Raw genomic sequence first — 24,130 nt, forward strand, 5'->3', positions numbered from 1 at the left:
GAGTCCTGGAGCATCTCAGGGACATCAAAAATGCCAAAACAATTGAGGATGATACTCTCTTGAAAAGTGTACCGAGGCACTTTAAAACATTTCATGAGTGTAACCCCAATGGCCTGAAATTTAAAGCCATTGACCAAGTTAGTCTTGGACCAAGAGGAGGGAATATAGGTCAGGCTTTAGCCAAGGTTGAGTGCAAGTGGATCTATTACCTTGGCTCTATGTCCCCACAAGGGTTAAATGAAAGCCATGGATATGGATCCTTTCTTGGGAACTAAACAAATATAGGTAGTAAAATTTCTTGCAGTAGATTCTTCTAAGATTATTGTAGGAAATCTAGTATTGTGCAGTTCAAGGGATGATTTGATTTCTTTTGCATAGCTAAAAGCTGAGTATCCTGGTAGTCTTTTAATGGGTGGGTGATTTTAATTTAGTTGTTGTTGTTTTTAAGTCAATAATTCCATTTTGTGTTCGTTTTTAGATAATCCTTTAATATCAGGTCCGCTTCAACCAATCTTTATCAACAAGGCATTATTGGAGAACAATGGATGAGAGATCTCCCCTCTAAAATAAATAATAATAAAAAAGAAAAAGAGCGTGGCTGTATTCAATTCTCTACTGGAAGAAAATTTAGAGGCAATTTTGGGCTGAAACCACCCTTTTATGATAATAAATTGATGTGAATTTCTATATATATTTATATATTTATATTGTATTGAATATTATGTATTGTTTTATCTGTTGGAAATTTATTTATACTAATGTAACTAATATCTAGAACATTGTTGTTGCCCCGGCCTGCGGTACGAGTTGTTGGGTCATTATTGCGCTCTCTGGTGATCGCCCATTGGGTGGCTACTGCAGGAGCTACCTGTGGGTTGTCCCGGTAGATTGCGCATGTGACCCTTTTTCTTCGCCCCTTTTGGCTGAGCCACCGTCAATGAAAATAAGGGGGTGATTAATATGATCTATTACAGTTTGCCCTATGGGTTTGTTATGACTATTCTGTACGATGTGGTATAAGAGCAATATAGTTACATGTCAGGATTATTGGGTGTTCATGGAATGACAATTATATATATTAAGAAGTGATGATTTGTAAGGGAAATATATGCAAAGTCCAGACCTTGTATTATTTATCCATTGAGCAACAGCCATATCTTGACATGTGACATATATATGTGACATTTTTCTAAAGATTATGTGAGCACTCTTGACTTTGTGACATTATCGGAAGAATCACAGTGTATCGGCGATTCTGATAGTAGTAACTATACGGTGCCGACTGTCTTCTCTGTTGTTCTGATTTTAGCGATATATTTATTGGACTGCATGTATGTACTTTTATAAATATAGATCGCAATACATGGGTACGGACAGGCGCTATTAATATTGTAGCTCCATGGGTATTCACCTTAATGCGGTTAGGAGGTTTCCAGATCAATGTATTGCGGAATGATATGCGTTTCAGATGTGCGGTCCAGCGGGCGCAGCAGGGAATGATGTGTTTTGACGCTGACATGCGCAGATATAGTCCTAAGGAGATGCCGATAGTGCTCACCTTCATTACATCAGTGACGTATACCCTTTGTAGTTTATTGGCTATTTGCCACACACCCTCTCTTGCCTTATTGGTTGCGGACCGATATATTAGCAGCAACTTTCTCCCTACCCGACATGCCCCTCTTGAAAAAGCTGTCGCGAAACAAACGTCGGGGAAAGGAGAGAGTCATCCACTGCTCAGGTATCTATTGAAGTCAGGTTAACGCTTAAACTTATAATGATGTTAAAGTGGTAAAAAGTGATGTGATGTAGAGTATGTGATTCGTGCGGTGCTATGTGATATTGTCGGGTATATATCGGGAATTCACATGTTGTTACGGCCACACTGATTATAGCCTTGTGCGGCTTAGGGCTGGCTATGGATTTATTAGCCGACTGATGGGTAGAGGTGTGTCACTGTTTTATATGCCTAAGCCTAGGTGAAATTGCAAATATTGTCTGTCTATCGGCTGGTAGTGGAAATTTTTTTGCCATAAAGGCACTTTGAATACAATATTAGATTTATGTGGCACGGAAATTCCTCCCCTAGCCGTTTAGCTTCATTTCTTGACATATGTCTTTAAAATAGAGGCCGATGCTTCATGCCCTTATTCACTGCTTCCCATATGTGAAATTTGGCTGTTTTCAAAGGTTTACAAACAGATTAATTGGTAGATATCGACTTCACTGACAAAATTGATATTTTCAGAGGTAAAATCAAGAAAATTGATATTTTTCAGAGGTAAAATCAAGAAATTTTGTGTATTTGTCTGCAGATAGGAAAAAAGTAATTTCTTGCTATTTATTCCTTGATTTTTCATATTTTTTAAAAATATTTAATAAACAACTAATAAGACGGTGAAGCACTATTGAGATAGCCAAATAATGAAATTAAAGCCTGGGGATGATTAATATTTATTATACCACTATATTGCTATATAGATGAGTGTATCTTTCTTGCCAGTATGATGAACCGCTGCACCATATGAATCAAATCATATATAGAAAATTGATGTCTAAATGTTTAGTGGGATATTTAATGCCAAACCTTTCTTAACCTGAGGCAGTTTGTTGGATGTAACATGATCTCCTTTGTGGTGTGGTTTATGTTTGAATAAAAAATGATGGAATAAAAATATTTTGAATTTATTCTATGATATTTTCATTATTTCTTAGCGTTGCTTCAAAATACCCAGGTAGTTTACCTAAGGGTGCTTTTTTTGATATAGTTGCTTCTTTGAAGGCTAAGTTGATGCTTTTTGGACTTTGTGTGTTTCTAAATATATAAGGATGGGACACATATAAGGATTGGAGTAAATGCTAGGATGGGGAAAATACATAAATTGGGAACATACAAGGATTGGGCACACATAAGAATGGGGCACAAATAAGTATGGAGTACGTACCAGGATGTTGCACATATAAGGATGATGCACATATAAGGATGATGCACATATAAAAATGGTGCACATTTAAAGATTGTGCACATATAAGGATGAAGCACATATAAAGATGGGGAACATATAAGAATGGGGAACATAGAAGGAAGGGAAACATATAAGAATGGGGAACATTTAAGAATGGGGCACATATAAGGATGGGGCACATATAAGGATAGAGAACATACCAGGATGGGGCACACATAAGAATAGAAAACATAGGATTGGGGTAAATTCTAGAATGGGAAACATACATGGATGGGGCAAATATAAGGATTGGGCACATATAAAAATGGGGCCCATATAAATATGGGGTACGGAACAGGATGTTGCACTTTTAAGGATAATGCACGTATAAGGATAGTGAACATATAAGGATAGTGCATATATAAGGATAAAGCACATATAAAGATGGGGAACATATAAGGATGAAGCACAAATAAGAATGGTAAACATATAAGGATGGGGCACGTGTAAATATGCGGAACATATAGGGATGGGGCAAATATAAGGATGGGGCACATATAAGGATGGGGAACATGTAAGGATGGGGAACATATAAGGATAGGTCACATATAACGATGGGGCACATATAAGGATGGGGCACATTTAAGAAAAGGGCAAATATAAGAATGGGGAACATATAAGGATGGGGCACATATAAAGATGGGGCCCATATAAGGATGGGACACATATAAGGATGGTGCACATATAAGGATGGAGAACATATAAAAATAGGGAACATAGAAGGATGAGGAACATATAAGAATGGGGAGCATTTAAGGATGGGGCACATATAAGGATCAGACACATAAAAGGATGGGGAACATACCAAAATGGGGCACATATAAGAATGGGGATCATAAAAGGATGGGGCACATATTAGGATTGGGGGAAATGCTATGAAGGGGAACATACATGGATTGGGAACATACAAGGTTTGGGCTCATATAAGAATGGAGCACATATAAGTATGGAGTGCGTACATATAAGGATGATGCACATTTAAGGATGATGCACAAATAATGATGGTGAACATATAAGGATGAGACACATATAAGGATGGGGAACATATAAGAATGCGGAACATTATAAAAATGGGGAACATATAAGATCGGGGAACATAGAAAGATGGGGAACATATAAGGATGGGGCACATGTAAATATGTTGAACACATAAAGATGGGGCATATAAAAGGATGGGGCATATATAAGGATGAGGTATATATGAGGATGGGGCACATGTAAGGATGGAGAACATATAAAAATGGAGAACATACAAGGATGGAGAACATATAAGGATGGGGAACATCTAAGGATGGGGAACATATAAGGATGGGGAACAAATAAGGATGGAAAACATATAAATATAGGGAACATATAAACAAGGGTCACATATAACGATGGGGCACATAAAAGGATGGGAAATATATAAACGTGGGCCACAGATATATTGATGGGGCACATATACGGATGTGGCACATATAAGAATAGGACAAATATAAGGATGGGGCCCATATAAGTATGGGGCACATATAAGAATGGGGCCTATATAGGTATTGGTCACATATAAAGGTGGTGCACATATAAGAATGGGGAATCGAGAAGGATGGGGAACATATAAAAATGGGGAACATTTAAGGATGGGGCACATATAAGGATGGGGCACATATAAGGATGGGGAACATACCAGGATGGGGCACATATAAGAATGGGAAACACATAAGGATGGGGCACATATTAAGATTGGGATAAATGATAGGATGGGGAATATACATGGATTGGGAACATACAAGGATTGGGCTCATATAAGAATAAAGCACATATAAGTATGGAGTACGTACCAGGATGCTGCACATATAAGGATGATACACATATAAGGATGGTGAACATGTAAGGATGGTGGACATTAAAAGATGGTGCACATATAAGGATGGTGCACATTTAAGGATGGGGAACATAGAAGAATGGGGAACATATAAGAATGGGGAGCATTATAAGAATAAGGCACATATACGAATGGGCAAATATAAGTATGTGGCACATTTAAAGATGGGGAACATATAAGGATTGGGCACATATAAGGATGGTGCACATAAAAGTATGGGGAACATATAAAAATGGAGGACGTAGAAGGATGGGGAACATAAAAGGATGGGGCACATGTAAATATGCGGAACATATAATGATGGGGCACACATAAGGATGGGGTACATATAAGGATGAGGCCCATATAAGGATAGTGCACATATAAGGATGGAAAACATATAAGGATGGGGAACATATAAAAATGTGTCACATATACAAATGGGGCAAATAAAAGAATGGGGAACATATAACAATAAGCCACATATAAGGATGGGGCACAAATAAGGATAGGGCACATATAAGAATAGGGCAAATATAAGGATAGGGCACATATAAGGAAGGGGCAAATATAAAGATGGGGCCCATATAAGGATTGGGCACATATAAGGATGGGGAACGTATAAGAATGAGGAACATAGAAGGATGGGGAACATATAAGAATAAGGCACATATAAGGTTGGGGCACATATAAGGATGGGGCACATATAAGGATGGGGAACATACCAGGATGGGGCACACATAAGAATAGGAAACATAAGATTGGGCACATATAAAAATGGACCGCATATAAGTATGGGGTATGGAACAGGATGTTGCAGATATAAGGATGATGCACTTATAAGGATAGTGAACATATAAGAATGGTGCACATTTAAGGATAGTGAACATATAAGGATAGTGCAAATATAAGGATGAAGCACATTTAAAGATGGGGAACATATAAGGATAAAGGACAAATAAAAATGGTGAACATATAAGGATGGGCCATATAAGGATGGGACACATATAAGGATGGGGAACATATAAGAATGGAGAACATAAAAGGATGGGGAACATAAAAGGATGGGGAACATAAAAGGATGGCGCACATATAAGGATGGCGTACATATAAGGATGAGGCCCATATAAGGATAGTGCACATATAAGGATGGAAAACATATAAGGATGGGGAACATATAAAGATAAGTCACATATAAGGATGGGGCAAATATAAGGATGGGGCACAAATAAAGATAGGGCACATTTAAGAATAGGGTAAATATAAGGATGGGGCACATATAAGGAAAGGGCACATATAGGGATGGGAAACGTATAAGAATGGGGAACATAGAAGGATGGGGAACATATAAGGTTGGGGCACATATAAGGATGGGGCACATATAGGATGGGGAATATACCAGGATGGGGCACACATAAGAATAGGAAACATAGGATTGGGGTAAATGCTAGGATGGGGAACATACATGGACGGGGCAAATATAAGGATAGGGCACATATAAAAATTGGGCACATATAAGTATGGGGTACGGAACAGGATGTTGCACATATAAGGATAGTGAACATATACGGATGGTGCACATTTAAGGATAGTAAACATATAAAGATAGTGCATATATAAGGATGAAGCACATATAAAGATGGGGAACATATAAGGATGGGGCACATATAAGAATGAGAAATATATAAGGTTGAGGCACATATAAGCATGATGCACATATAAAGATGGGGAACATATAAGGATGGGGCACATGTAAGGATGGGGAGCATATAAGGATGATGCACATATAAAGATGGAGAACATATAAGGATGGGGAACAAATAAGGATGGGGAACAAATAAAGATGGGAATCATATAAGTATGGGGAAAAATTAAGGATGGGCACATATAAGAAAAGGGCAAATATAAGAATGGGGAACATATAAGGATGGGGCAGATATAAAGATGGGGCCCATGTAAGGATGGGACACATATAAGGGTGGTGCACATATAAGAATAGAGAACATATAAAAATGGGGATCATGGAAGGATGGGGAACATATAAGAATGGGGAGCATTTAAGGATGTAGCACATATAAAGATCTGACACATAAAAGGATGGGGAACATACCAGGATGGGGCACATATAAAAATGGGGATCATAAAACGATGGGGCACATATTAGGATTCGGGTAAATGCTAGGAAGGGGAACATACATGGATTGGGAACATACAAGGCTTGGGCTCATATAAGAATGGAGCACATATAAGTATGGAATATGTACCAGGATGCTGCACATATAAGGATGATGCACATATAAGGATGGTGAACATGTAAGGATGGTGCACATTAAAAGATGGTGCACATATAAGGATGGGGTACATATAAGGATGGGGTACATATAAGGATGAGGCCCATATAAGGATAGTGCACATATAAGGATGGAAAACATATAAGGATGGGGAACATATAAAGATGGGTCACATATAAGGATGGGGCAAAAAAAAGAATGGGGAACATATAACAATGGGGAACATATAACAATGGGGCACAAATAAGGATAGGGCACATATAAGAATAGGGCAAATATAAGGATGGGGCACATATAAGGAAGGGGCACATGTGAAGATGGGGCCCTTATAAGGATTGGGCACATATAAGGATGGTGCACATATAAGGATGGGTCTCATATAAGGATGGAGCACATATAATGATGGGGTACATATAAGGATGAGGCCCATATAAGGATAGAGCACATATAAGGATGGGGAACATATAAGGATGGAAAACATATAAGGATGGGGAAAATATAAAGATGGGTCACATATAAGGATAGGGCAAATATAAGAATGGGGAACATATAATGATGAAGCACATATAAAAATGGGGCACATATAAGGATAGGGCTTATATAAGAATAGGGTAAATATAAGGATGGGGAACATATAAGGAAGGGGCACATATAAGGATGGGGAACGTATAAGAATGGGGAACATAGAAGGATGGGGAACATATAAGAATGGGAAACATTTAAGAATGGGGCACATATAAGGTTGGGGCACATATAAGGATGGGGCACATATAAGAATGGGGAACATACCAGGATGGGGAACACATAATAGGAAACATAGGATTGGGATAAATGCTAGGATGGGGAACAGACATGGATGGGGCAAATATAAAAATTGGGCCATATAAAAATGGGTCACATATAAGTATGTGGTACGGAACAGGATGCTGCACAAATATGGATGATGCACGTATAAGGATAGTGAACATATAAGGATGGTGCACATTTAAGGATAGCAAACATATAAGGATAGTGCATATATAAGGATGAAGCACATATAAAGATGGGGAACATATAAAGATGAAGCACAAATAAGAATGGTGAACATATAAGGATGGAGCACATGTAAATATGCGGAACATATAAGGATGGGGCATAGATAAGGATGGGACACATATAAGGATGGTGCACATATAAGGATGGGGCATATGTAAGGATGGGGAACATATAAGGATGGGGAACATATAAGGATGGGGAACATATATGAATTGGTCACATATAACGATGGGGCACATGTAAGGATGGGGAGCATATAAGGATGGGGCACATATAAGAATGGGGATCATAAAAGGATGGGGCACATATTAGGATTGGAGTAAATGCTAGGATGGGGAACATACATGGATTGGGAACATACAAGGATTGGGCACATATAAGAATGGGGCACATATAAGTATGTAGTATGTACCAGGATGTTGCACATATAAGGATGATGCACATATAAGGATGATGCACATATAAAGATGGTGCACATTTAAAGATGGTGCACATATAAGGATGAAGCAAATATAAAGATTGGGAACATATAGGGATTGGGCGCATATAAGGATGGGGAACATAGAAGAATGGGGAACATACAAGAATTGGGAACATAGAAAGATGGGGAAGATATAAGGATGGGAACATGTAAATATGCTGAACAAATAAAGATGGGGCATATAAAAGGATGGGGCACATATAAGGATGAGGCATATATAAGGATGAGGCACATGTAAGGATGGGCATTTAAGGATGGGGCACATATAAGGATGGAGAACATATAAGGATGGGGAACATATAAGGATGGGGAACATATAAGGATGGAAAACATATAAGTATGGGGAACATATAAACAAAGGTCACATATAAGGATGGTGCACATAAAAAAATGGGGAATTTATAAACATGGGCCACATATACAGTTAGGTCCAGAAATATTTGGACAGTGACACAATTTTCGCGAGTTGGGCTCTGCATGCCACCACATTGGATTTGAAATGAAACCTCTACAACAGAATTCAAGTGCAGATTGTAACGTTTAATTTGAACAAAAATATCTGATAGAAATTGTAGGAATTGTACACATTTCTTTACAAACACTCCACATTTTAGGAGGTCAAAAGTACTTGGACAAGGGACTCTAAGGGCTGCAATTAACTCTGAAGGCGTCTCCCTCGTTAACCTGTAATCAATGAAGTAGTTAAAAGGTCTGGGGTTGATTACAGGTGTGTGGTTTTGCATTTGGAAGCTGTTGCTGTGACCAGACAACATGCGGTCTAAGGAACTCTCAATTGAGGTGAAGCAGAACATCCTGAGGCTGAAAAAAATGAAAAAATCCATCAGAGAGATAGCAGACATGCTTGGAGTAGCAAAATCAACAGTCGGGTACATTCTGAGAAAAAAGGAATTGACTGGTGAGCTTGGGACTCAAAAAGGCCTGGGCGTCCATGGATGACAACAGTGGTGGATGATCGCCGCATACTTTCTTTGGTGAAGAAGAACCCGTTCACAACATCAACTGAAGTCCAGAACACTCTCAGTAAAGTAGGTGTATCTGTCTCTAAGTCAACAGTAAAGAGAAGACTCCATGAAAGTAAATACAAAGGGTTCACATCTAGATGCAAACCATTCATCAATTCCAAAAATAGACAGGCCAGAGTTAAATTTGCTGAAAAACACCTCATGAAGCCAGCTCAGTTCTGGAAAAGTATTCTATGGACAGATGAGACAAAGATCAACCTGTACCAGAATGATGGGAAGAAAAAAGTTTGGAGAAGAAAGGGAACGGCACATGATCCAAGGCACACCACATCCTCTGTAAAACATGGTGGAGGCAACGTGATGGCATGGGCATGCATGGCTTTCAATGGCACTGGGTCACTTGTGTTTATTGATGACATAACAGCAGACAAGAGTAGCCGGATGAATTCTGTAGTGTACCGGGATATACTTTCAGCCCAGATTCAGCCAAATGCCGCAAAGTTGATCGGACGGCGCTTCATAGTACAGATGGACAATGACCCCAAGCACACAGCAAAAGCTACCCAGGAGTTCATGAGTGCAAAAAAGTGGAACATTCTGCAATGGCCAAGTCAATCACCAGATCTTAACCCAATTGAGCATGCATTTCACTTGCTCAAATCCAGACTTAAGACGGAAAGACCCACAAACAAGCAAGACCTGAAGGCTGCGGCTGTAAAGGCCTGGCAAAGCATTAAGAAGGAGGAAACCCAGTGTTTGGTGATGTCCATGGGTTCCAGACTTAAGGCAGTGATTGCCTCCAAAGGATTCGCAACAAAATATTGAAAATAAAAATATTTTGTTTGGGTTTGGTTTATTTGTCCAATTACTTTTGACCTCCTAAAATGTGGAGTGTTTGTAAAGAAATGTGTACAATTCCTACAATTTCTATCAGATATTTTTGTTCAAACCTTCAAATTAAACGTTACAATCTGCACTTGAATTCTGTTGTAGAGGTTTCATTTCAAATCCAATGTGGTGGCATGCAGAGCCCAACTCGCGAAAATTGTGTCACTGTCCAAATATTTCTGGACCTAACTGTATGTTGATGGGCCACATATAAGGATGGGGCAAATATGAGGATGGCGCCCATATAAGAATGGGGCACATATAAGAATGGGGCCTATATAAGTATTGGTCACATATAAAGGTGATGCACATATAAGAATGGGGAATCGAGAAGGATGGGGAACATAAAAGAATGGGGAACATATAAAAATGGGGAACATTTAAGGATGGGGCACATATAAGGATGCGGAAAATTTAAGGATGATGAACATATAAGGATGGGGCACATAAAAGAATAGGGAACATATAAGGATGGGGCACATATAAGAAAAGGGCAAATATAAGAATGGGGAACATATAAGGATGGGGCACATATAAAGATGGGGCCCATATAAGTATGGGACACATATAGAGATGGTGCACATATAAGGATGGAGAACATATAAAAATGGGGAACATGGAAGGATGGGGAACATATGAGAATGGGGAGCATTTAAGGATGGGGCACATAAAAGGATTGGACACATAAAAGGATGGGGAACATACCAGGATGGGGCACCTATAAGAAGGGGGATCATAAAACGATGGGGCACATATTAGGATTGGGGTAAATGCTAGGAAGGAGAACATACGTGGATTGGGAACATACAAGGATTGGGCTCATATAAGAATGGAGCACATATAAGTATGTAAGTATGAAGTACGTACCAGTATGCTCCACATATTAGGATGATGCACATACAAGGATGATGCACATATAAGGATGGTGAACATGCAAGGATGGTGCACATTAAAAGATGGTGCACATATAAAAATGATGCACATATAAGGATGAAGCACATATAAAAATGGGGAACATATAAGGATGAGACACATATAAGGATGGGGAACATATAAGAATGCGAAACATTATAAGAATGGGGCACATAAAAGAATGGGGCAAATATAAGTATCTGGCTCATTTAAAGATGGGGAACATATAAGGATTGGGCACATATAAGGATGGTGTACATATAAATATGGGGAACATATAAGAATGGGGAACATAGAAGAATGGGGAACATAAAAGGATGGGGCACATGTAAATATGCGGAACATGTAAGGATGGGGCACATATAAGGATGGGGTTCATATAATGATGAGGCCCATATAAGGATAGTGCACATATAAGGATGGAAAACATATAAGGATGGGTAACATATAAAGATGGGTCACATATAAGGATGGGGCAAATAAAAAAATGGGGAACATATAACAATGGGGCACATATAAGGATGGGGCACAGATAAGGATAGGGCACATATAAGAATAGGGCAAATATAAGGATGGGGCACATATAAGGAAGGGGCACATATAAGGAAGGGGCACATATCAGAAGGAGGCACGTATGAAGTTGGGGCCCTTATAAGGATTGGGCACATATAAGGATGGTGCACATATAAGGATGGGTCACATATAAGGATGGAGCACATATAACGATGGGGTACATATAATGATGAGGCATATATAAGAATGGGGCACATGTAAGGATGAGCATTTAAGGATGGGGCACATATAAGGATAGAGAACATATAAGGATGGGGAACATATAAGGATGGGGAACATATAAGGATGGAAAACATATAAGTATGGGGAACATATAAACAAAGGTCACATATAAGGATGGGGCACATAAAAAAATGGGGAATATATAAACATGGGCCACATATATGTTGATGGGCCACATATAAGGATGGGGCACATATAAGAATAGGGCAAATATGAGGATGGCGCCCATATAAGAATGGTGCACATATAAGAATGGGGCCTATATAAGTATTGGTCACATATAAAGGTGATGCACATATAAGAATGGGCAATCGAGAAGGATGGGGAACATAAAAGAATGGGGAACATATAAAAATGGGGAACATTTAAGGATGGGGCACATATAAGGATGGGGAAAATTTAAGGATGATGAACATATAAGGATGGGGCACATAAAAGAATAGGGAACATATAAGGATGGGGCACATATAAGAAAAGGGCAAATATAAGAATGGGGAACATATAAGGATGGGGCACATATAAAGATGGGGCCCATATAAGTATGGGACACATATAAGGATGGTGCACATATAAGGATGGAGAACATATAAAAATGGGGAACATGGAAGGATGGGGAACATATGAGAATGGGGAGCATTTAAGGTAGGGGCACATATAAGGATTGGACACATAAAAGGATGGGGAACATACCAGGATGGGGCACATATAAGAAGGGGGATCATAAAACGATGGGGCACATATTAGGATTGGGGTAAATGCTAGGAAGGGGAACATACGTGGATTGGGAACATACAAGGATTGGGCTCATATAAGAATGGAGCACATATAAGTATGGAGTACGTACCAGTATGCTGCACATATTAGTATGCTGCACATACAAGGATGATGCACATATAAGGATGGTGAACATGTAAGGATGGTGCACATTAAAAGATGGTGCACATATAAAATTGGTGCACATATAAGGATGAAGCACATATAAAGATGGGGAACATATAAGGATGAGACACATATAAGGATGGGGAACATATAAGAATGCGGAACATTATAAGAATGGGGCACATATAAGAATGGGGCAAATATAAGTATCTGGCTCATTTAAAGATGGGGAACATATAAGGATTGGGCACATATAAGGATGGTGTACATATAAATATGGGGAACATACAAGAATGGGGAACATAGAAGAATGGGGAACATAAAAGGATGGGGCACATGTAAATATGCGGAACATGTAATGATGAGGCCCATATAAGGATAGTGCACATATAAGGATGGAAAACATATAAGGATGGGTAACATATAAAGATGGGTCACATATAAGGATGGGGCAAATAAAAAAATGGGGAACATATAAACATATAGCAATGGGGCACATATAAGGATGGGGCACAGATAAGGATAGGGCACATATAAGAATAGGGCAAACATAAGGATGGGGCACATATAAGGAAGGGGCACATATAAGAAAGAGGCACGTATGAAGATGGGGCCCTTATAAGGATTGGGCACATATAAGGATGGTGCACATATAAGGATGGGTCACATATAAGGATGGAGCACATATAACGATGAGGTACATATAATGATGAGGCCCATATAAGCATAGTGCACATATAAAGATGGGGAACATATAAGGATGGAAAACATATAAGGATGGGGAACATATAAAGATGGGTCACATATAAGGATAGGGCAAATAAAAGAATGGGGAACATTAAAACGATATGGCACATATAAGGATGGGGCACATATAAGGATAGGGCACATATAAGAATAGGGTAAATATACGGATGGGGCACATATAAGAAAGGGGCACATATAAAGATGGGGCCCATATAAGCATTGGGCACATATAAGGATGGGGAACGTATAAAAATAGGGAACATAGAAAAATGGGGAACATATAAGAATGGGTAACATTTAAGAATAGGGCACATATAAGGATGGGGCACATATAGGATGGGGAACATACCAAGATGGGGCACACATAAGAATAGGAAACATAGGATTGGGGTTAATGCTAGAATGGGGAACATAGATGGATGGGGCAAATATAAGGATTGGGCACATATAAAAATGTGGCACATATAAATATGGGGTACGGAACAGGATGTTGCACATATAAGGATGATGCACGTATAAGGATAGTGAACATATAAGGATGGTGTACATTAAAGGATAGTGAACATATAAGGATAGTGCATATATAAGGATGAAGAACATATAAACATGGGGAACATATAAGGATGAAGCAAAAATAAGAATGATGAACATATAAGGATGGGGCACATGTAAATATGCGGAACATATAAGGATGGGGCATATATAAGGATGGGACACATATAAGGATGGTGCACATATAATGATGGGGCACATGTAAGGATGGGGAACATATAAGGATGGGGAACATATAAGGATGGGGAACATATAAGGATGGGTCACATATAACGATGGGACACATGAAAGGATGGGGATCATAAAAGGATGGGGCACATATTAGGATTGGAGTAAATGCTAGGATGGGGAACATACATGGATTGTGAACATACAAGGATTGGGCACACATAAGAATCGGGCACAAATAAGTATGGAGTACGTACCAGGATGTTGCACATATAAGGATGATGCACATATAAGGATGATGCACATATAAGGATGATGCACATATAAAGATGGTGCACATTTAAAGATGGTGCACAAATAAGGATGAAGCACATATAAAGATGGGGAACATATAGGGTTTTTTGCGCATATAAGGATGGTGCACATATAAGGATAAGGAACATATAAGAATGGGGAACATATAAGATCGGGGAACATAGAAAGATGGGGAACATATAAGGATGGGGCACATGTAAATATGCTGAACACATAAAGATGGGGCACATAAAAGGATAGGGCATATATAAGGATGAGGTATATATAAGGATGGGGCACATGTAAGGATGAGCATATAAGGAAGGGGCACATATAAGGATGGAGAACATGTAAGGATGGAGAACAAATAAAGATGGGGCCCATAAAAGGATTGGGCACATATAAGGATGGGGAACGTTTAAGAATGGGGAACATAGAAGGATGGGGAACATATAAGAATGGGGAACATTTAAGAATGGGGAACATATAAGTTTGGGGCACATATAAGGATGGGGCGCATATAAGGATGGGGAAAATACCAGGATGGGGCACACATAAGAACAGGAAACATAGGATTGGGGTAAATGCTAGGATGGGGAACATACATGGATGGGGCAATTATAAGGATTGGGCACATATAAAAATAGGGCACATATAAGTATAAGGTACGGAACAGGATGTTGCACATATAACGATAATGCACGTATAAGGATACTGAACATACAAGGATGGTGCACATTTAACGATAGTTAACATATAAGGATAGTGCATATATAAGGATGAAGCACAAATAAGAATGGTGAACATATAAGGATGGGGCACATGTAAATATGCGGAACATATAAGGATGGGGCATATATAAGGATGGGACACATATAAGGATGGTGCACATATAAGGATGGTGCACATGTAAGGATGGGGAACATATAAGGATGGGGAACATATAAGGATGGGTCTCATATAACGATGGGGCACATGTAAGGATGGGGAGCATATAAGGATGAGGCATATATAAGAATGGGGATCATAAAAGGATGGGGCACATATTAGGATTGGAGTAAATGCTACGATGGGGGACATACATGGATTGGGAACATACAAGGATTGGGCACACATAAGAATGGGGCACAAATAAGTATGGAGTACGTACCAGGATGTTGCACACATAAGAATGATGCACATATAAGGATGATGCACATATAAAGATGGTGCACATATAAGGATGAAGCACATATAAAGATCGGGAACATATAGGGATTGAGCGCATATAAGGATGGTGCACATATAAGGATGGGGAACATATAAGAATGGGGAACATAGAAGGAAGGGGAACATAAATGGATGGGGCACATATAAGGATAGAGAACATACCAGGATGGGGCACACATAAGAATAGAAAACATAGGATTGGGGTAAATGATAGAATGGGGAACATACATGGATGGGGCAAATATAAGGATTGGGCACTTTTAAAAATGGGGCCCATATAAGTATGGGGTACAGAACAGGATGTTGCACTTATAAGGATAATGCACGTATAAGGATAATGAACATATAAGGATGGTGCACATTTAAGAATAGTGAACATATAAGGATAGTGCATATATAAGGATGAAGCACATATAAAGATGGGGAACATATAAGGATGAAGCACAAATAAGAATGGTAAACATATAAGGATGGGGCACATGTAACGATGGGGCACATATAAGGATGGGGCACATATAAGGATGGGGCACATATAAGAAAGGGGCAAATATTAGAATGGGGAACATATAAGGATGGGGCACATATAAAGATGGGGCTCATATAAGGATGGGACACATATAAGGATGGTGCACATATAAGGATGGAGAACATATAAAAATGGGGAACATGGAAGGATGAGGAACATATAAGAATGGGGAGAATTTAAGGATGGGGCACATATAAGGATCAGACACATAAAAGGATGGGGAACATACCAGGATGGGGCACATATAAGAATGGGGATCATAAAACGATGGGGCAAATATTAGGATTGGGGTAAATACAACGAAGGGGAACATACATGGATTGGGAACATACAAGGATTGGGCTCATAAAAGAATGGAGCACATATAAGTATGGAGTACGTACCAGGATGCTGCACATATAAGGATGGTGAACATGTAAGGATGGTGCACATTAAAAGATGATGCACATATAAGGATGGTGCACATATAAGGATGAAGCACATATAAAGATGAGGAACATATAAGGATGAGACACATATAAGGATGGGGAATATATAAGAATGCGGAACATTATAAGAATGGGGAACATATAAGAATGGGGCAAATATAGGTATCTGGCTCATTTAAAGATGGGGAACATATAAGGATTGGGCACATATAAGGATGGTGTACATATAAATATGGGGAACATATAAGAATGGGGAACATAGAAGAATGGGAAACATAAAAGGATGGGGCACATGTAAATATGCGGAATATGTAAGGATGGGGCACATATAAGGATGGGGTACATATAATGATGAGGCCCATATAAGGATAGTGCACATATAAGGATGGAAAACATATAAGGATGGGTAACATATAAAGATGGGTCACATATAAGGATGGGGCAAATAAAAAAATAGGGGAACATATAACAATGGGGCACATATAAGGATGGGGCACATATAAGGATGGGGCACAGATAAGGATAGGGCACATATAAGAATAGGGCAAATATAAGGATGGGGCACATATAAGGAAGGGGCACATATAAGAAAGAGGCACGTATGAAGATGGGGCCCTTATAAGGATTGGGCACATATAAGGATGGTGCACATATAAGGATGGGTCACATATAAGGATGGAACACATATAATGATGGGGTACATATAATGATGAGGCATATATAAGGATGGGGCACATGTAAGGATGAGCATTTAAGGATGGGGCACATATAGGGATAGAGAACATATAAGGATGGGGAACATATAAGGATGGGGAACATATAAGGATGGAAAACATATAAGTATGGGGAACATATAAACAAAGGTCACATATAAGGATGGGGCACATAAAAAAATGGGGAATATATAAACATGGGCCACATATATGTTGATGGGCCACATATAAGGATGGGGCACATATAAGAATAGGGCAAATATGAGGATGGCGCCCATATAAAAATGGGGCACATATAAGAATGGGGCCTATATAAGTATTGGTTACATATAAAGGTGATGCACATATAAGAATGGGGAATCGAGAAGGATGGGGAACATATAAAAATGGGGAACATTTAAGGATGGGGCACATATAAGGATGGGGAAAATTTAAGGATGATGAACATATAAGGATGGGGCACATAAAAGAATAGGGAACATATAAGGATGGGGCACATAAAAGAAAAGGGCAAATATAAGAATGGGGAACATATAAGGATGGGGCACATATAAAGATGGGGCCCATATAAGTATGGGACACATATAAGGATGGTGCACATATAAGGATGGAGAACATATAAAAATGGGGAACATGGAAGGAGGGGGAACATATGAGAATGGGGAGCATTTAAGGATGGGGCACATATAAGGATTGGACACATAAAAGGATAATAATAATAATAATAATTTTATTCATTTATATAGCGCTATTAATTCCATAGCACTTTACATACATTGGCAACACTGTCCCCATTGGGGCTCACAATCTAGAGTCCCTATCTGTATGTCTTTGGAATGTGGGAGGAAACCGGAGTACCCGGAGGAAACCCACGCAAACACGGGGAGAACATACAAACTCCTTGCAGATGGTGTCCTTGGTGGGATTTGAACCCAGGACCCCAGCGCTGCAAGACTGCAGTGCTAGCCACTGAGCCACCGTGCCGCCCGATGGGATGGGGAACATACCAGGATGGGGCACATATAAGAAGGGGGATCATAAAACGATGGGGCACATATTAGGATTGGGGTAAATGCTAGGAAGGGGAACATACGTGGATTGGGAACATACAAGGATTGGGCTCATATAAGAATGGAGCACATATAAGTATGGAGTACGTACCAGTATGCTGCACATATTAGGATGATGCACATACAAGGATGATGCACATATAAGGATGGTGAACATGTAAGGATGGTGCACATTAAAAGATGGTGTACATATAAAAATGGTGCACATATAAGGATGAAGCACATATAAAGATGGGGAACATATAAGGATGAGACACATATAAGGATGGGGAACATATAAGAATGCTGAACATTATAAGAATGGGGCACATATAAGAATGGGGCAAATATAAGTATCTGGCTCATTTAAAGATGGGGAACATATAAGGATTGGGCACATATAAGGATGGTGTACATATAAATATGGGGAACATAGAAGAATGGGGAACATAAAAGGATGGGGCACATGTAAATATGCGGAACATGTAAGGATGGGGCACATATAAGGATGGGGTACATATAATGATGAGGCCCATATAAGGATAGTGCACATATAAGTGTGGAAAACATAAAAGGATGGGTAACATATAAAGATGGGTCACATATAAGGATGGGGCAATTTAAAAAATGGGGAACATATAACAATGGGGCACATATAAGGATGGGGCACAGATAAGGATAGGGCACATATAAGAATAGGGCAAACATAAGGATGGGGCACATATAAGGAAGGGGCACATATAAGAAAGAGGCACGTATGAAGATGGGGCCCTTATAAGGATTGGGCACATATAAGGATGGTGCACATATAAGGATGGGTCACATATAAGGATGGAGCACATATAACGATGGGGAACATATAAGGATGGAAAACATATAAAAATGGGGAACATATAAAGATGGGTCACATATAAGGATAGGGCAAAAAAAAGAATGGGGAACATTAAAACGATATGGCACATATAAGGATGGGGCACATATAAGGATAGGGCACATATAAGAATAGGGTAAATATACGGATGGGGCACATATAAGAAAGGGGCACATATAAAGATGGGGCCCATATAAGCATTGGGCACATATAAGGATGGGGAACGTATAAAAATAGGGAACATAGAAAAATGGGGAACATATAAGAATGGGTAACATTTAAGAATAGGGCACATATAAGGATGGGGCACATATAGGATGGGGAACATACCAAGATGGGGCACACATAAGAATAGGAAACATAGGATTGGGGTAAATGCTAGAATGGGAAACATAGATGGATGGGGCAAATATAAAGATTGGGCACATATAAAAATGTGGCACATATAAATATGGGGTACGGAACAGGATGTTGCACATATAAGGATGATGCACTTATAAGGATAGTGAACATATAAGGATGGTGTACATTAAAGGATAGTGAACATATAAGGATAGTGCATATATAAGGATGAAGAACATATAAACATGGGGAACATATAAGGATGAAGCAAAAATAAGAATGGTGAACATATAAGGATGGGGCACATGTAAATATGCGGAACATATAAGGATGGGGCATATATAAGGATGGGACACATATAAGGATGGTGCACATATAAGGATGGGGCACATGTAAGGATGGGGAACATATAAGGATGGGGAACATATAAGGATTGGAGTAAATGCTAGGATGGGGAACATACATGGATTGTGAACATACAAGGATTGGGCACACATAAGAATCGGGCACAAATAAGTATGGAGTACATACCAGGATGTTGCACATATAAGGTTGATGCACATATAAGGATGATGGACATATAAAGATGATGCACATATAAGGATGATGCACATATAAGGATGATGCACATATAAGGATGATGCAGATATAAAGATGGTGCACAGTTAAAGATGGTGCACAAATAAGGATGAAGCACATATAAAGATGAGAAACATATAGGGTTTTTTGCGCATATAAGGATGGTGCACATATAAGGATAAGGAACATATAAGAATGGGGAACATATAAGATTGGGGAACATAGAAAGATGGGGAACATATAAGGATGGGGCACATGTAAATATGCTGAACACATAAAAGGATAGGGCATATATAAGAATGAGGTATATATAAGGATGGGGCACATGTAAGGATGAGCATATAAGGAAGGGGCACATATAAGGATGGAGAACATGTAAGGATGGAGAACATATAAAGATGGGGCTCATATAAGGATTGGGCTCATATAAGGATTGGGCACATATAAGGATGGAGAACGTATAAGAATGGGGAACATAGAAGGATGGGGAACATATAAGAATGGGGAACATTTAAGAATGGGGAACATATAAGTTTGGGGCACATATAAGGATGGGGCGCATATAAGGATGGGGAAAATACCAGGATGGGGCACACATAAGAACAGGAAACATAGGATTGGGGTAAATGCTAGGATGGGGAACATACATGGATGGGGCAATTATAAGGATTGGGCACATATAAAAATAGGGCACATATAAGTATGGGGTACGGAACAGGATGTTGCACATATAACGATAATGCACGTATAAGGATAGTGAACATACAAGGATGGTGCACATTTAACGATAGTTAACATATAAGGATAGTGCATATATAAGGATGAAGCACAAATAAGAATGGTGAACATATAAGGATAGGGCACATGTAAATATGCGGAACATATAAGGATGGGGCATATATAAGGATGGGACACATATAAGGATGGTGCACATATAAGGATGGTGCACATGTAAGGATGGGGAACATATAAGGATGGGGAACCTATAAGGATGGGTCTCATATAACGATGGGGCACATGTAAGGATGGGGAGCATATAAGGATGAGGCATATATAAGAATGGGGATCATAAAAGGATGGGGCACATATTAGGATTGGAGTAAATGCTAGGATGGGGAAAATACATAAATTGGAAACATACAAGGATTGGGCACACATAAGAATGGGGCACAAATAAGTATGGAGTACGTACCAGGATGTTGCACACATAAGAATGATGCACATATAAGGATGATGCACATATAAGGATGGTGCACATTTAAGAATAGTGAACATATAAGGATAGTGCATATATAAGGATGAAGCACATATAAAGTTGGGTAACATATAAGGATGAAGCACAAATAAGAATGGTAAACATATAAGGATGGGGCACATGTAAACATGTGGAACATATAAGGATGGGGCATATATAAGGATGGGGCACATATAAGGATGGGGAACATGTAAGGATGGGGAACATATAAGGATGGGTCACATATAACGATGGGGCACATATAAGGATGGGGCACATATAAGGATGGGGCACATATAAGAAAGGGGCAAATATAAGAATGGGGAACATATAAGGATGGGGCACATATAAAGATGGGGCCCATATAAGGATGGGACACATATAAGGATGGTGCACATATAAGGATGGAGAACATATAAAAATGGGGAACATGGAAGGATGAGGAACATATAAGAATGGGGAGAATTTAAGGATGGGGCACATATAAGGATCAGACACATAAAAGGATGGGGAACATACCAGGATGGGGCACATATAAGAATGGGGATCATAAAACGATGGGGCAAATATTAGGATTGGGGTAAATGCTACGAAGGGGAACATACATGGATTGGGAACATACAAGGATTGGGCTCATATAAGAATTGAGCACATATAAGTATGGAGTACGTACCAGGATGCTGCACATATAAGGATGATGCACATTTAAGGATGATGCACAAATAAGGATGGTGAACATGTAAGGATGGTGCACATTAAAAGATGATGCACATATAAGTATGGTGCACATATAAGGATGAAGCACATATAAAGATGGGGAACATATCAGGATGAGACACATATAAGGATGGGGAATATATAAGAATGCGGAACATTATAAGAATGGGGAACATATAAGATCGGGGAACATAGAAAGATGGGGAACATATAAGGATGGGGCACATGTAAATATGCTGAAACATAAAGATGGGGCATATATAAGGATGAGGTATATATGAGGATGGGGCACATGTAAGGATGGAGAACATAAAAGGATGGAGAACATATAAGAATGCGGAACATTATAAGAATGGGGAACATATAAGGTCGGGGAACATAGAAAGATGGGGAACATATAAGGATGGGGCACATGTAAATATGCTGAACACATAAAGATGGGGTATATAAAAGGATGGGGCATATAGAAGGATGAGGTATAAATGAGGATGGGGCACATGTAAGGATGGAGAACATATAAGGATGGAGAACATATAAGGATGGGGAACAGCTAAGGATGGGGTATATATAAGGATGGGGACCATATAAGGATGGAAAACATATAAGTATAGGGAACATATAAACAAGGGTCACATATAAGGATGAGACACATACAGTGCCTACGAGTAGTATTCAACCCCCTGCAGATTTAGCAGGTTTACACATTCGGAATTAACTTGGCATTGTGACATTTGGACTGTAGATCAGCCTGGAAGTGTGAAATGCACTGCAGCAAAAAAGAATGTTATTTCTTTATTTGTTTTTTTTTTTAAATGGTGAAAAGTTTATTCAGAGGGTCATTTATTATTCAACCCCTCAAACCACCAGAATTCTGTTTGGTTCCCCTAAAGTATTAAGAAGTATTTCAGGCACAAAGAACAATGAGCTTCACATGTTTGGATTAATTATCTCTTTTTCCAGCCTTTTCTGAGTAATTAAGACCATCCCCAAACTTGTGAACAGCACTCATACTTGGTCAACATGGGAAAGACATTCCAAGCATTCCAAGGCCATCAGAGACAAGATCGTGGAGGGTCACAAGGCTGGCAAGGGGTACAAAACCCTTTCCAAGGAGTTGGGCCTACCTGTCTCCACTGTTGGGAGCATCATCCGGAAGTGGAAGGCTTATGGAACTACTGTTAGCCTTCCACGGCCTGGACAGCCTTTGAAAGTTTCCACCCGTGCCGAGGCCAGGCTTGTCCGAAGAGTCAAGGCTAACCCAAGGACAACAAGGAAGGAGCTCCGGGAAGATCTCATGGCAGTGGGGACATTGGTTTCAGTCAATACCATAAGTAACGTACTCCACCGCAATGGTCTCCGTTTCAGACGAGCCCGTAAGGTACCTTTACTTTCAAAGCGTCATGTCAAGGCTCGTCTACAGTTTGCTCATGATCACTTGGAGGACTCTGAGACAGACTGGTTCAAGGTTCTCTGGTCTGATGAGACCAAGATCGAGATCTTTGGTGCCAACCACACACGTGACGTTTGGAGACTGTATGGCACTGCATACGACCCCAAGAATACCATCCCTACAGTAAAGCATGGTGGTGGCA

This window comes from Anomaloglossus baeobatrachus, chromosome 1, assembly GCF_048569485.1.
Source record: "Anomaloglossus baeobatrachus isolate aAnoBae1 chromosome 1, aAnoBae1.hap1, whole genome shotgun sequence".
Lineage (NCBI taxonomy): Eukaryota > Metazoa > Chordata > Amphibia > Anura > Aromobatidae > Anomaloglossus > Anomaloglossus baeobatrachus.